The sequence below is a fragment of the Corythoichthys intestinalis genome, chromosome 8 (assembly GCF_030265065.1).
Source record: "Corythoichthys intestinalis isolate RoL2023-P3 chromosome 8, ASM3026506v1, whole genome shotgun sequence".
In the NCBI taxonomy this organism is placed as follows: Eukaryota; Metazoa; Chordata; class Actinopteri; order Syngnathiformes; family Syngnathidae; genus Corythoichthys; species Corythoichthys intestinalis.
In genome coordinates, this window is record NC_080402.1 from 41446223 (window position 1) to 41458363 (window position 12141).

Genomic DNA, 12141 nt, shown 5'->3' on the forward strand with positions numbered 1-12141 from the left:
ATGCTGAACTTGAGGAGTAATGTTCTGTCATGACAGATCTCAGCTACTCTCAAGTTTAACCAGTTTGCATTATTTTATTGCAATGTTTTTCCTAATTCAGATTTGTTTCAAGACCAGCTACAGTTAGACCTCACTTTGATGGTTAATGCAGTTATTGCAATTGTCATGTTTTAACAGAATAGATTGGTTTATTTACATTTCAAAAACCAGAAGCCATTCATTTACGAATGTGATTGCACTTTAGTTTACATATTTAAATGTTCAGATATTAAGATTTGAATGAGGCAAAATAACATGCTTTTTCTTTCAAATATATTGTTATAATCATTTTTTTCAGATGTACTGTAATTTTCTGTATAAAAATTAATTTGGTGTTCAAAAAGTCTTTTCTCAAACTTGAGTCTTGAAAAAGAGGGGGTCGTCTTATAATCAGGGTCGTCTTATATTTGGGCCAATACGGTATCAAATCAGAACAAAATGAATGCCATTGCGATCGTCAGGGACAAAAAAATCCCCTTAAGAATATTTCCTGCATGAATAGTCCGTGAATGCATGTGTGACACATTCATGTGTGGAGTGGACAAGCCAAAGCTCTAGAATAACAAACCTGCCTTTTTCATATGTGTTTTTATGGAAATAGGTGGCAAGATAAGGTGCACTGATTTAAATTGTGAAGCAATTTGTCAATAAAGCCCAGCTTCGCGGGAGTTTGCCATTAGCTGTATTCTGTAGGAATATGTCGCTGTCAACCAGGTAACAATGGAATTACCGGAGCAAAATGCACATGACCAACCCAATTCTACCCTTTCAGTAAGAGGTCAGACAATTTTCAAAATAAATGCATCTAAAATGTATTTAAACAACAATCGCTTTTGTCAGGACTAAAAGCGTACTGGGATTGTGGGTGCGAGTTAAGAATTAGTTTGGGACTGAAAAGTGTTGAGGTGGGTTCCATTTATTTTGTTATCCTCCAAAAATAATGACTGAATGGGTGAAGCAAGCAATGTTTTAGTGCCAGTGGCCCTCAATTTTAGACAATGTTGCCACATTGGGAGGGCATCTAATCAATAGGTCACCCTTTACTAACAGCGTTCCCAGTGTGGGTCTGTCTTTTGAAGATTATGAGTAATTCACCAGGCTTTATAATGCTAGCAAGAAAAAAAAAGCTCATTAGAGACATGCTGCTCCTAGCCCCACCTATTGGACATCTTGTTCACTGATCCAATCACTGAAAGAGGAATGGAAAATAAAAAAGAAATCAAATTTGTACCAGAAGCCCACTGAGCCATCTGGTAACATATGCAGCATGCAAATGTGGCTCAGTATTTGGTGCATCTAGTTGGAGAAAAAAGCACAGCAAGAGGCAGATCGCCCTGGAGGATTAATGACATCATTCCGTATGCACCTCTGGATTCCCAGACTGCTTGGATATTACCAACCTCTGACATAGAAGGATAATGTTGGTTGTAGCAAGGCTCAACATTATGGGCTCTATCTCTTCCTACTGGTGCACAAAAATAATGGGGCTGGTTCATCATCAGATTGCAGTGTCAGGTTTGGGGGAAAAATGAATAAGAATGTGGCATATTGAGAATAGATGGGTCTGAGGCTGTGGGCTAGTTAGAGTGTTGTGCCTTTGTCGATGTCAGTCTCCCTAATGGTGGCTCTCCATGCAACACTGCAGTAAAAGGCTGTGTGTGGTTGTGTTACATGCAAACAAGGCAGTACACAATCAATCAACTATGCTGAATCATCAGTTTGACAGTATTGTACACCAATACAGGCATTATGTTCAATATTAACCCTTGTCTGTCAGTCAACAAATAAAGTTAAACTTAGGCATATTTTTTAAACAATGTCTCATAAAATTGTTTTGCATGTGTTTAAATCATGTCAAAGATCTTAAGATATTAAAACAAGTTTCTTATATGGAATCAATGTATTGCAGATTTTTATTTATTGTGTGTAGGTCTGGAACATTTCTAAATATCAGGCTAAAATACGGAGGGTGAGTAAGCAATACACAGGACTATAATATCCAACTACATTTTTTAATTTTTTTAATATAACCTCTGGTTTCACCACATGGTTCCACCTCAGACATGAGTTGTACGGTACCATACACCCTGGACTCGTCGCCAGTGGGTCAAATGAAACATATAAAGACAACCTATTCACACAGCTTTACACAAACACAACACAACTAGAGTTGGGTGTCGTTAGGTTTTTATCCAATATCGATTACTACTTGGTACTTTTTAAAACAGTTCTGTTTCTTGACCAGAGAGAAAAAAAGCACCCACCCACAAACCTTGTTAAAAAAAATAGAAATAAAATACAGTGGTTCCTCTACTTACTAATGTCTCTACAAACAGAATGTTAAGGTTAAGACTGAAATGGAAAATATTGCCTTTAGTTAAGAAAAAAAAAAAAAATCAGGATACGAAAGTCAAAAATATGGCTGGTCCTCGCAACTCCCAGAGTTTATTGAACGAAAAATACTTATAGCTACTCTGACTTTGGCTCTTCCCAAGCATTCCTGGCATCCAACTGGCTAAGAAGGACCTCTACTTTATGTGTATGTGTGTATTCCAGCTTCCTCTTCATTCCCCCCCCCCCGTGTTCTGACAGCTGTACATGAGTGTATTAACTTTTATTCTTCACTCTATTCTTAGTTTTTTTACATTATGCACAACTCTGATTTTATGTTTATTGTGCAATAATCGAATTGTAACTTGTGTTACATGTTTTGATGCATTTTTATGCATTATAAAAGATTTGTGTCTGAATTTGGGGGTTCTTGGAATGGATTAGGGCATTTACATGAAAAATGCGTCTCTACTTACAGGATTTTCGGATTACGATACTACTTCCAGAACCAATTAATTTTGTAGGTAGAGGTACAACTGCACTAACTTTTTTTTTTTAGGGTATGAAAACGCAAAGGGGGCGTGAGACATCAATAGAACCGTTATGTGCCAAGATAACAAATATTGATAAAGTTAACAAAAAAATCAATCACATTACTGAGCAATTATCGAAAATAGCTCGAAAATGACGAACATTTCCGAAAGTGTTCTGGAAACAGCCGAATGGGGCGGCGACGTCAATACAAGTGAATGAAAGTCGAGGCGGAGCCAGGTGCCATTGTTTTTTTATCGACGAGAGAGTAGCGTTCGGGTTTGTTTGACCAAAACATCACTAAAATGGTTCAAAACTGCTGTGCTATGTGGTGTACAAATAGCTATTTATTGGAATATAGCATCCATGAGTTCCCGAATGCGAAAAAAAAAAGCTGGACTACGCAGACAATGGGTAAAGTTCGTCTGTGCAAAGAGGGCTAATTTTCCAGACCCAGCCTCCGGCACGGTTTTGTGTGGTGCACATTTTCCACCTGAAAGCTTCTCGAACTATGGACAAGTGAAATCGGGTTTTGTTCAAAGCAGATGAGGTGCCCACCATACACGCGCAGCCACCTAAATGTCCCAAGACACGAAGAAAGAGGACGAAGACTGCCCCTGATGAGACCACCTCACCATCCCAGGCAAAGCCAAGGAGGGTAGTTGCTAAGCTGGAAATGGCCAGAGTGAGTACTCTTCTACAGGGTGACCCAAAAAAAAGTTTACACTCAGTTGACTGCTTGTTTAAAAGCCATTAAAACATATCTAAATAGGTTGCCATACTTAAGTGAATCATTAAGGTCACTCAATGCAGCTGGTAATCTCTCGTCTCTACAATTCCTGTGCTTCTGCTGAAAATGAAGAAAACTTTAGCTGTACCTGAATTGCTGTGTGCCGGTCTGACACTGTGATGAGAATGGTTTAGTGTTCCATCTTGTTTGCCGTAGCAAAGCATATTGTGATGTGACGTATGAGGAAATAGCAGTGTTGAATGTGCGCAGTTGCTGAGTGGATGCTAATAAAAGAGCTCGTTGCTATATCTCGTCCTCGCCGTAAGTCCATTTCATGACATGGTGTCAGAAGTGGGATCGCTTCACAATTAAGAAATATACACTGCGACTGTAACGGCAAGATGGCAAAGTTTGGTCCCCCGGAGTCTTTTGATTTCGCCGAGCCGGCGGAGTGGCCACTATGGAGGCAGCGATTTTCCCGCTTCCGTGTTGCGTCGAAGCTCGACCGGGAGAGCGGTGAAGTGCAAGTCAATTCACTTCTTTACGCTATGGGAAGAGACGCAGAGCCTATATATGCATCGTTCGTGTTTCCTGCCGCCACAGAAGAAATGCCGAACCCCGAATTTGACTACAAGACCGTTGTGGAGAAGTTCGACGAACACTTCATCCCAAAGCGGAACGTCATTCACGACCGCGCGTGTTTTCATAGAAGAACACAGACGGCGGGTGAGACGGTGGAGGCTTTTGTGCGGAGCCTGTACGAGCTTGCACAACACTGTGAGTTTGGAAATACGCGGGACGAGCAGATTCGGGACAGGATCGTCATCGGAATAAGGGACAAGGAAGCGTCGCAAAAACTCCAACTTGAACCGGATTTAACGTTGGAACGGGCCGTACACGTTGCACGTCAAAATGAGCAAATAAAGCAGCAGAGTGCCGAGCGCGATGGAAGTGGACTTAATGAGGTGAGACGTAAACAATATAGCGGAGCAAAGAGAAACCATAATGATGCACGCAGTCACAGCAAGCCTCAGCAGTCATATAGTCACAACCAGGAAAAACGTAATTGCCCAAGATGCAACCGCAGCCATGGAAAAAGTGAGTCATGTCCAGCCAGCAACAAGAAATGCAATAAATGTAATAAAATCGGACATTTTGCAGTTGTGTGTCGAAGCAAAGTTATAAAAGAAGTCAGAATGGAGAATGAACAAGATATTGATGATGATTCATTTTTCATTGGTGGACTATTTAAGGGGGAAGTAGTGGAAGAAAACCCTACAGTGATAGAAGAGCTAATCTCAGATACTGACTGGGATGTGGAGCTACTTGTTAATGGCAGCCCAGTTGATTTTAAAATTGATACTGGGGCTGACACCACTGTCATAGCTGAAAGAACATACAGCAAGTTACAAAACAAACCAAAGCTGATCCGTTCTGGGCCGACAGTGTATAGCCCAGGGGGCAAAGTCACATGTGTGGGGAAATTTATGGCCACGACTGTGTACAAAAGGCAGAAATACAAGTATTGGATTACTGTCATCAAGGGGCCATTCGCAAGCAATTTATTAGGCAAAACAGTGGCAAAACGAATGGGGCTGGTTACAAGACTCAATGAAATAAACAAGGGACTGAAAGATGACTTATTTGGAGAAATAGGTCTATTGGACTGTGAGCCTGTCAAAATTGAGCTCACCAGTGATGCGGTGCCCTATAGTGTCAACACGCCACGTCGGGTTCCCTTCCCTCTGCTACCAAGGGTGGAGAAGGAGATAAAGCGAATGTTGAACCTCGGCATAATCGCTGAGGTCACGGAACCGACAGACTGGTGCGCGCCAATGGTTCCGGCGCCCAAACGGAACAAAGATGAAGTCAGGGTGTGTGTGGATTTAAAACGCCTGAACAAGTGTGTAAAACGGGAGCGATACATGCTACCCACATTGGACGACATAACGCCAAAGCTTTCAGGAGCCAAATTCTTTTCAACTCTCGACGCGTCTAGTGGCTTCTGGCAAATTCCACTGGACCCAAGCTGTTGGAAATTGACAACATTTATTACCCCAACGGGAAGGTTCTGTTTCAAGCGATTGCCATTTGGAATAACGTCAGCACCTGAAATTTTTCAGAGACTAATGAGTACTTTGCTGATGGGTCACGACGGAGTGGTCGTCGTCATGGACGACATCCTCGTCTTCGGGAAGAGCGAGGAGGAACACGACCGACGCTTGGACGCGGTACTACAAGCCATAAGAGCTTCAGGCCTCAAGCTCAACCGAGCAAAGTGCCACTTTGGAAAGACTGAGCTACAGTTCTTCGGGCACATCATAAGCGCTGATGGCGTAAAACCAGACAACGAGAAGGTCGAGGCCATTATCAAAATGCCTAGTCCAACAAACGTGGAACAACTCCGACAAGTACTGGGCCTAATCAATTATGTTGGCAAGTTTCTGCCTGGATTGTCAACAACATTGCACCCAATCACCAGCCTGCTCAAAAAGGAGAGCGCGTGGGTTTGGGCAGAACCTCAACAACGTGCGTTTGACAAGGCAAAGGTAATGCTAGCAACAGCACCGGCATTGTGTTTCTATGATGCCAGCCGACAGACTGTGGTCAGTGCGGACGCGAGCAGCTATGGGCTGGGAGCGGCACTACTACAAGACCATGAAGGTGAGTTGCGACCAGTTGCCTTTTGTTCGCGCACACTAAATGAGGCAGAGAAAAGATATGCGCAAATCGAGAAGGAGTGTTTGGCGTCCGTTTGGGCGTGTGAACGCTTCGCTAGGTACATTCAGGGCATGGGTTCCGTCCGCCTACAAACAGACCATAAGCCTTTAGTGCCGCTGATAAATACCTATGACCTCGATAAAGCGCCCCTGAGATGCCAAAGACTGTTAATGCGCCTCAGGAGATTTGATGTTACAGCCGAACATGTCCCGGGCAAGCAACTGGCAGTGGCGGATGCACTGTTGAGACACCCATTAACGGGAAAAGACGAGTCGGACATGGACCGAGACGTTAAGGTCTACGTGAATGCAATTCTGAAAAGTAAGCCGATCAAATCAGCTAAAATGGAAGAAATCAGTAGAGCTACACTAAATGATGTTGAACTGCAAAACGTAATCTCGCACATTAGGAATGGATGGCCAGATAAAATGGTAGCATCTTCACCGTTGTGGGCATTCCATACAGCGAGAGCCCATCTTTCAGAAATTGATGGACTTGTGATGTACCAAGACCGAATTGTGATTCCCACAGAGCTCAGATCTGGTATTCTAGACCAACTCCACGAAGGACACCAAGGGTTGACCAAGTGTCGGGAACGGGTTAGAACAACGGTCTGGTGGCCTGGGATAGGAACACAAATTACAAAGAAAGTGACTTCATGCAACTTCTGTATTGAGCACAAGCCGACACAGAAACGAGAGCCACTTAAGACAACTTCCCTGCCAGCAGGTCCATGGCAGAGAATTGCGGCGGACTTATTTGAGCTGGATGGAAAGAACTTTCTTGTCGTTGTGGATTATTATTCCAGAGACATTGAAATTGCTCCTCTCATTTCAACAACAAGTAAGCAAGTCATTGGCAATATGAAGAACATGTTTGTGAGATGGGGCATTCCATTAGAACTGGTCAGCGACAATGCAACACAATTCACATCAGCGGAGTTTCAGAACTTCAGGCAGCAGTATGGGTTTTCCCATGTGACTTCCAGTCCTCATTACCCACAGGCAAACGGGGCAGCGGAAAGGGCGGTTCAAACAGCAAAGCGAATATTAAAGCAACCCGATCCTTGCCTTGCCCTAATGTGCTTCCGGGCAACTCCGATTTCCGCGACCGGTGCAAGTCCAGCCCAACTCATGATAGGACAACAAATTCGCACTACACTTCCCGTGCGGGAAGAGGCTTTGGTGCCACGTCCTGTCGACCGCAACCTCGTTCGCCGGAAGGATGCTTCCGCAAAAGAACGGTATCAATATTTCTACAACAGACGTCCCGGTGCACGTCGACTTCCTGATCTACTTCCGGGTCAAAATGTCAGAGTCAAGATCGATGGAGAGAAAGGATGGAAAACACCTGCCAAAGTTGTCGAGAAGACAGCTGAGCCGAGATCCTACCAAGTCGAGACAGCGGATGGAGCAGTGTTACGACGCAACCGACGACATCTTCAGGTGGTTCCAGGACCAGCCATCACTGAGAGGGAACAACAACAGCCCAGAGCCAGAATTGGTTCACCACATCGGGTCAACAGTTCTCCAAAGATGGGACCAACCAGTCCACTGGAGCCATCGGAGAGCCAGGCGTCGCCACTACCTGCTCAACAGCCAACACCTGAGCCTACTTCACCGAGAAGACCCGTGAGGAAGACAGCAAGGGGTCGTGAAGTAAGGTTGCCTCTCAGGTACCAAGACTGAGTGACAGTTTCACCTAAATGCTTAAGTTAATTGGTTCAGTAAAGTTGTATTTGCATGCTTGATAATAATTATGGTATTTAAAAAAAAAAAAAAAAAAAAAAAAAGTTTCGAAAATGTAAGGGCAGAATAATCCCTTTTCAGACGGAGGGTAGTCTACCCCGAGGATGTCTGATGTTTCTGATGTTCATTGAAAAAAAAATGTTTTCTGATGCAAGTGACTATTTCAGTTGAAAGAAATTACAGTATTACTTGCACCTTTGTTAGGGGGGAGATGTGATGAGAATGGTTTAGTGTTCCATCTTGTTTGCCTTAGCAAAGCATATTGTGATGTGACGTATGAGGAAATAGCAGTGTTGAATGTGCGCAGTTGCTGAGTGGATGCTAATAAAAGAGCTCGTTGCTATATCTCGTCCTCGCCGTAAGTCCATTTCATGACAGACACCTACTGAGATTGCAGCAAATCTGAGAATATCCAGATGTGCAGTCTACAAAGTTAAAAAGAAGCTGAAAGATACTGGAACAGCCTCACGAAAACCTGGGTCTGGAAGTGCCGATCTGTGCGGACCAAAAGTTTGATTGACAAGGTGATATGTGGCCACCCCAGACTCCAGATCTCAATCCCCTGGATTATAGCATATTGGCAACTGTGGAGGACAGTGCCCGTAAGAAGCCACAAACTTCTGTGGCAGCCTTGGAGAGGTCCATTGTTAGATCTTGGGAAAAGATGACAGCATCCTACATAAAGAAGACCTGTCAAGCGTTCCGCAGGCGCCTGGAGGCTGTTGTGACACTTAAGGGAGGACACATTGAAAAATAGAGTGTACTGTACATGTTCTTTACAATAATGTATAATTTGTGATTAAATTCTAATTCTAAGATGAATAAACATGGCATTTAAGTTGTATTATGGCAGTGTAAACTTTTTTTTGGGTCACCCTGTATAATAAAAAAATATCACGCATTGGATACAGGACTGGACACATGTATAAATTATCGCTCATAAAATATATAGAACAAATCCTCTAATCCCGTTCATATTTGTGTCTGTTGGCAGAGCGAAAAGCTATGATAGCGCAATAAATGATAATTATTCTATACATTACTTTATTTTGTGGTCACGGTGTATCAGCTTTCTTTATGGTGTTGGTGTTACACTTATATAGCGCTTTTCCACCTTTCAAGGCGCTCAAAGTGCTTTACACTATCTCGCTATTCACCTACTGGTGACGCAGCACAAAAAGAAATGCAAAACAAACCATTCATTGTTTCCCACACGATCTGCTGCCGATGTTTCATCAGTGTCATTGCTCCCCTCAATGACAGTTTCATTACGCTGCATTGGCGTTCGTTTGGGCTCAAATTGGTAACGTAAAACACCAGTTAAAGCTTTGTAACTCTCCTCGTCACCATTAGATGAACATTTGTTACGTCCTTCTACGTCGGATTCGTCGGAACTAGAAACGAAATTGTCTGCCATCATCGCCGCCATTCAGTATTAAAGCACTGAGCCTTTTTCTTGTTGAAGAAACACCCCTCACTGTCAATTCTGAATTCTCTTTTATTGACAACGAGGGGTGTTTCTTCATGAGGGAACCTGGAATATGTGCAGAGCAGGACGAACACAATGCAACAGCATAAACAGCTCAAAACACCCCTAATTCTCCCCTCACTAGAAGGAATTACAGTATATTGATGCAGACAGGCGCTGTCCCCCTAGTGGCCGGTGGCACTCTCTTCACTTGTAATGACGTCACGCACACAATCTGCCAGATCTCGGGCGCCAGTCGTTTTAGCTTGACAATCGATCCAAATTTCTCTCATTTTCTTGTGTGTAATTACACGAAGTGGCATGATATGAATGCAAAAGGCATGCGTTTATGGATAAATGATGGAATATTAACATTTCCTCAGGGGTTGACATACCCTTTAATTTCTAGTGCCACATTGAATATAATTTAGACAAAATCTTTTAAAATTATGAATACAGTGGCAAATTCACTGCCTGACTGTAGAGCATGAATAGCACCACTGACAGTGACGTCATCAAAATATAGTAAATGGTTTGCATATTTGCACTTGAGTTTAAAACTGGATGACAAAAAGTATGTTGTACAGGATATAATACTGTAAATATTAAACTGTTTTCAGGCCCGGAGTGGCTAATCGGAAGGATTGGCACACTTCCCGGTGGGCCGGCCTGACGTTTGGGCTGGTCATAATCATAATATACATTTTTAAAGAAGCTGTCAGTTAAAAATTCGTAAATAATAGCAATAAAGCAACCCCCCTTTGCGCGATAAATTATGGCCCTTTCCACATCCGTAGTTTGGGAATTCAATACCCCGCGATGCGTTCCCAATTCCGCCAGCTCTGGGAGAGAGTATCATCCTGTTGACTTGATCCTGGTAAAACTTAATGAGAAATAAGGAACGTTGAGACAGCGTGACGAACGTGAACCCGTCTGGCTGCTTGGCGCGACCCATAATGGTTGTTTTCAAGCATGTTTGGATGAAAGTACGGCGATGAACCAACTGTCGCCCAAGACGCCCTATAGGCGGGCAAAAGTTTGGGGTTGGGGTGAAATCCCCTTGGCCGGTGAAATTTAACTTAGTCTTTTTTAGACCAAAATGTGGCACTCTTGTCATTTAATACTGCAATGCACAGATACAGTAAACTGTGAATGAACGTGTAGATTGAAGGACCTCCAGCATAGAGGGTCCAGGCACTTTGTGCTTGAGTCGTGGCTGCCAGAAGCTCAATATTTTTGGGCACACAGACTGAGGATTGTGGTGAAATCCACGTTCTCAGGCAAAACATAACTTTAACATTTGAACCCAAAACATGGCCTTCTGAGGTGGATTGATGGGCGCGAACGCCCCTGAAATGCAAAGATGCTCGAGAGCTTTGGGAGACAGTCATTTTGGTGAGTTCAGTCCTTTTATCTTTCACATTTCATTTTTTGGGGAATTTTATGTCATAAATAAGATGAAACCACAGATAACCGATGATATATTACATTAAAGTATATACAGAACTCCCCAAAAAATTTGAATATAAAGTAAATGTTGTTGCTGAAATGCAAAGATGCTCGAGAGCTTTGGGAGACAGTCATTTTGGTGAGTTCAGTCCTTTTATCTTTCACATTTCATTTTTTGGGGAATTTTATGTCATAAATAAGATGAAACCACAGATAACCGATGATATATTACATTAAAGTATATACAGAACTCCCCGAAAAATTTAAATATAAAGTAAATGTTGTTTCATATTGACACTTCAACATAAAAGATCATAAAACCAACAAAATTGTATACGTAAATTTGCATGTAATGGCTCATCTCAAGCAGTTCCTCGTAACTTCTGATTCTGAAGATTTTATAGCCTATTATAACCACAAATTAAAAAAAAAAAAAAAAATGAATGAATGAATACGATGAAAAGATTCAGTTTTGTACACAGTCGCCACATGTGTAATTCAAAACACCTGAAAAAGGTTCCTAAGCTTTTAAAAAGTCGGTCGAATATATAAGATCAAATTATAGATACAGTAGTACCCCAAAAATGAATCGGTAACTCCAGACAGAACCCGTCCTTGAGCCCTTGATCTCAAAACTGTCAGCGGACATGCTAACCTCTCCTCCTCCATGCTTCCCTTTTTATAAGTTATTTGGGGAAAATTTATGTTTAATTCATCTTTACAAGTGTAATGTAAAACTCTTTTATAGTTTCTAATGAGGTTTAAATTTGATGTAGGGTAAGCACATCGGTTAACTCCTGTGCTAATAAGTGTATTTAATAATTAAAACATAAAAAATGTTTACCATTGACAGCATGCTCGATTATCTGTCCTCGGCCCTCTTTTATTTTCGCTTTATTTATTGCCTCTTGGTTCTGTTTTTAGGAAACATGGTGTTTTATTTCATTTGTATGCTGATGACTGTCAGATCTATTTTCCAATGGCACAAAATGGCACGTTCTGTCAACTCACTGAATACCTCAACGACATAAAGGCGTGGCTTTCACTATTTTTTTAAGTTTGAATGACAGCAAGACTGAAGTCATGATGTTCAGACCAAGTAGCCAGGCCTCCCTGAATGTTGA